This window comes from Triticum aestivum, chromosome 6A (assembly GCF_018294505.1).
Source record: "Triticum aestivum cultivar Chinese Spring chromosome 6A, IWGSC CS RefSeq v2.1, whole genome shotgun sequence".
Taxonomy (NCBI): Eukaryota; Viridiplantae; Streptophyta; class Magnoliopsida; order Poales; family Poaceae; genus Triticum; species Triticum aestivum.
In genome coordinates this window covers 47,971,936-47,976,247 of record NC_057809.1, presented here as the reverse complement: position 1 = coordinate 47,976,247, position 4,312 = coordinate 47,971,936, and the positions used below count along the sequence as shown (strand labels likewise).

At 52.0% G+C, this 4,312-nt stretch overlaps 1 pseudogene; it reads left to right on the top strand.

Annotated features, from left to right (window-relative positions):
• Positions 1 to 2,698: 2,698 nt before the first annotated feature.
• Positions 2,699 to 3,931, top strand: LOC123129411 (putative F-box protein At3g16210; annotated as a pseudogene).
• Positions 3,932 to 4,312: the final 381 nt, after the last annotated feature.

Sequence of the window (4,312 nt, the reverse complement as noted above, 5' to 3'; positions counted from 1 at the left end):
GGGTACACTTTTTGTACCCCTATAACTGTGCACGGGCAGTTTGAGCTGCGGATACCACCACACCAAGCAAGGCAAGGGAGGTGAGCCAGGGTAAGACCGAAGCTCAAGAGAACTAGAACGACGCCAAGGCCAAGACCACGCAGAGCAAAGGGGACGAAGCGGACTCCCCCGGCAAGATCCTCGCCGGGAGACAGTTCTAGCAGCCCCGGCAAGACCCTTGTCGCGGTGACTCGTCCCGCGCCTACGGAGCAAATCACCCTTGAGTCCACTGCCCCCAAAGGGCAAGGATTCGAGAGACATTCCCGTGGCGGCATGCAGATCTTTGTGAAGACATTCAAGATCAAATACACACTAAGGAGACGAGGCGGGATCCCATCCGAGGAAGACCACAAGGACCCCGGCAAGCGCCTTGCCGGGGATGACAGCAGGCGCCTCGGCAAGACCCTTGCCGGGGCCCCGGCAAGGCCCTTGCCGAGGACACCCGCAGGGTCACCATCAGGCCCACGCCGACTAAACCTACACCACCGCATGCATGCAGCTGCCGACCCAACCAGCTGGGCAGGCACCCGCGTGGCGGCATGCAGATCTTCATGAAGAACCATCATTGCGCCACCTCAGCTACCTGCCTACCTACGTGGCATCGCAGGTGTCGCTGGCCAGGGCGCGTGTCGACACAAGAAGAAGCCACGACGGACAAGACAGGTTTCTCCCCCGTCCCCGATAAAGCAAGGACACCTAAGCAAGACGCATTAAATGCGCCTTGTCATGTGATGCAAGGGATACTCGCAGCACTGTACCCTTTCCACCTCCTGTGTGCCACTGTGGCAACCCCTTTTTTCTATAAAAGGAGGCCCGAGGCGACCAGAGGAAGGATTCGGCTTTTTGGAGCTCCTCACACCCCATAGCTAGCTCAAGAACACAGATATACAATCCACCAAAGCAGGAGTAGGGTTTTACGCATCCTCGCGGCCCGAACCTGGATAAACGAACCGTGTGCCATCTGTTTGATCCGCTCTTCTCACGACCCCGCGCCCCGCTAACCGCAGTAGGGATTCTTGTGATCCCATAGGTGTCGTTCCCACCGACATATAGGATGGAGTTTTCTGAATATAGTCATTTTTTAATTAATGTATCAAGAGATTTTTTGTGGTGTGTGTGCAAGAAAAACAAAAAATTCCTTGTATCTAGCACCAATGTGGGCTTCAGTGTCCAGCCTAGATTTTGAGTCCCACCACGCCTTCATCCGCACCATCTTCGAGAAGGGCGCTGATTGGCGCCGGTCGACCGGCCCAAATTGGGCCGGTCAACACGCAACCCTACGATTTGGCTGTCCGTGACCGCACGATTCGATCACCTGCAGGGCACAGATTTTCTTGTCCATCCCGTGCTGCTCTGAGTCCAACCACCCCTCCCCTCACCTGCAGCCTCTCCCTTGAAGCTCCTAGACGCCACTCGCCACCGCCGCCCGCTGGCTCGCCGTTGCCGCTCGCCGACTCATCAGATGCAGCTCCGCTGGGTAGTCGAAACAAATCTTTCCCGATGGTCGCCACCAGCCATCGTTAATCCGGTCAACTAGTCGCCGTCGTCGCTTGCAACAACATCGCCTCGCTCGTGGTTCAGTGGTCGCCCCGCACTGGAAAGAAGTTGTTCCAGCAAAAAAATCGCTGGTTTCAACAGAATAAATAGTTGGTTCCGGCAAAAATATAGATCCAGCAAAAAAATCAAAAAGACAGGTGGTAGCACAAATCAAAAACAGTGAAAGCAAAAAACAAAATGATGGTAGCAAAATTTGAGACTGGTTCCAGCAAAAAGCTGGATCCAACGGAAAAAATCAAAAACAAGGTAGTAGCAAAAAACGAAGACGGTGGTAGCAAAATTCAAAGACCGTGGTAGCAAAAATTAGAGTGGTTCCAGCAAAAGAATGGAACCAGCAAAAAAGGATCAAAAACAGGAATGGATCAAAAACTAAGACGGTGGTAGTAAAAATAAATGACCATGGTAGCAAAATTTGTAATGGTTCCGGCATAAAGATGAATCCAGCAAAAAGAAAAATCAAAAGACAGAAGATGCAATGGTTGTAGCAAAAAAACAAAACGATGGTAACAAAATTTGAGAGTGGTTCCAGTAAAAAGAAATCTAAAAATATGGATCGTAGCAAAAAATGTTGTTGATTCCAGCAAAATTAGTAACCAGATGTAGCAAAAAATGCCGCCGACTGTAGCTCTCGCCAGGGCCGATTCCAGCATCTCATCCGCTGGTACGCGATGTAGCCGCCGTTCCAGCACAGGTGGAGGCGCGCCGCTCGCTGGAGCAGAATGAGGGCAGGTGGAGGCGAGGTGCTCGCCGTAGCAGCGTGCTAGGAGGTGGATGCGGCCGCTCGCTAGAGCAGCGCGGGGGCAGCGCGGAGTAGGTGGATGCGGCGCTCGCCGGAGCAACGCGGGCAGGTGGAGCCGTGGATGGCGGACGTCGCCGATTCACAGCAAAAACGTGTTTCATTTGGGGAGGACTGAGGGAAGGGGATAAGGAACGACGGGCGTGGTGAGAAAAGTACAACGGGCGTGGCAAAAATCGAACCAAGAGATCGGGAGTTACGCACGGAACCGGCCAAAAGCTTCGGATGGCGCACCGTTTCGCAGCGTTTACCCTTCGAGAAGGAGAAAAAAAACTCCATCCCACATCAGTGAGCGAGGAGGGCGAGATGAGCAGCGCCCGCCGCCGCCCCCGCTCGCCGGTGGCGTCCGCGCTGGAAGACGACGACCTGCTCTCCGAGATCCTGCTCCGCCTCACCGCAGCCTTCCTCCCTCCCCCGCGCATCCCTCGTCTGCAAGAGCTGGCGCCGCCTCGTCTCAGATCCCCAATTCCGACGCCGCTTCCGCCTCCGCCACCGCCGCAACCCTCCTCTCCTCAGTTTCTTCGACCGATTTGATGGCCTCTTCTTCCATCCTACTCTCGACGCCCCTGATCCTGTTCCTCTCGGGCGCTTCCCCTTGCAGCGCGACGACCGCGACTACTTCGTCTCCCTCGGATGCTGCCATGGCCTCCTACTCATCTTCCTTTCGAAGCGTCTCCAGATCCTTGTGTGGGATCCCGTCACGGGCGACCAGCACCACCTGACCATTCCCCCGGTGGTCGCGGAACATGCGGAGAAGATTGGGATCAGCGGGGCGGTGTATCGCGCCGCCGGAGACATCCAGCAGTTCCAGGTGGTCTTGGCAGTGACAGACGGCGACGGCCCGAAACATAGACGAGCCCTCGCCGTTGTTTACTCGTCAAAAACCGGCTTATGGGGGAATGTCATCTCCACACCCATTCCGCACCAGGCTCATGGATCCCAGTTTTTCAACATCGTTACCGGTGACGCTTTGCTGGCTGGAGATTCCCTTTATTGGGTGCTTGCTGGGAATTTGGATGGAATTCTCGAGTTTGATTTGGAGAAGCAGAGTCTAGCTGTGATACAGGTGCCAGTGGATGTGCGTGGCAGGCGCAACTTCAAGCTTATGAGGGCAGAGAGCGGTGGGCTGGGTTTCCTCTTCATTTCAGACTATGACCGCTGCACCGCCCAATTATGGAAGAGGGTGACTGACTGTGATGGTATTGCTTCATGGGTGCTTGCAAGAACTATTCAACTTGACAAGCTTCTATCCCTGAATCCAAAGGAGGGAGAGCGCATAGTGATGCTAGGGTTTGCTGAGAACAACAATGTGTTGTTGCTGTGGACGGTTGTTGACGTCTTCACGCTCCATCTCGAGTCATTGAAGTTCAAGAAGCTTTTCAAAACTATGCAAATGTCTCACTATCATCCATTCGAAAGTGTCTACACTGAAGGTATATGTGTCGATAATTGGCTGATGAAATTATGTTCACATCATTTTGTGTTAAGCCAACAATTTGAAGTACTGTTATATCATTTAGTCTTATTTTGCTGATCCATGACCTCTTTATCGTATAGCGATTTTGCTTCTGTCATGATGCTTGTTTGGCTGCTTTTTATGTGATGCTTATATATGGATTCACGAGTATTACTTATAGTTATTATAGCTAGTGTTTGCTATGTTTTTTATGTCTCCAATTTGGCTTCATTATCAAGGTGATGATTGGCTGTCATCGCTTATGTGGTAAAAATGCGGCCATGTTTTACATTATAATGTGGTTCTAGTTAGAAGTAGCTAACTGTTTTTATCAGTTCACTATATGAATATCTATACAAAAAAAGAACACCAAGATTGGCAAATTCACTGAACTATATTTCACCGTTACGTTGTAACGTTTGATAGCACACAAGGTATTTCTCCAGTATCCGGAAGTTGCATGA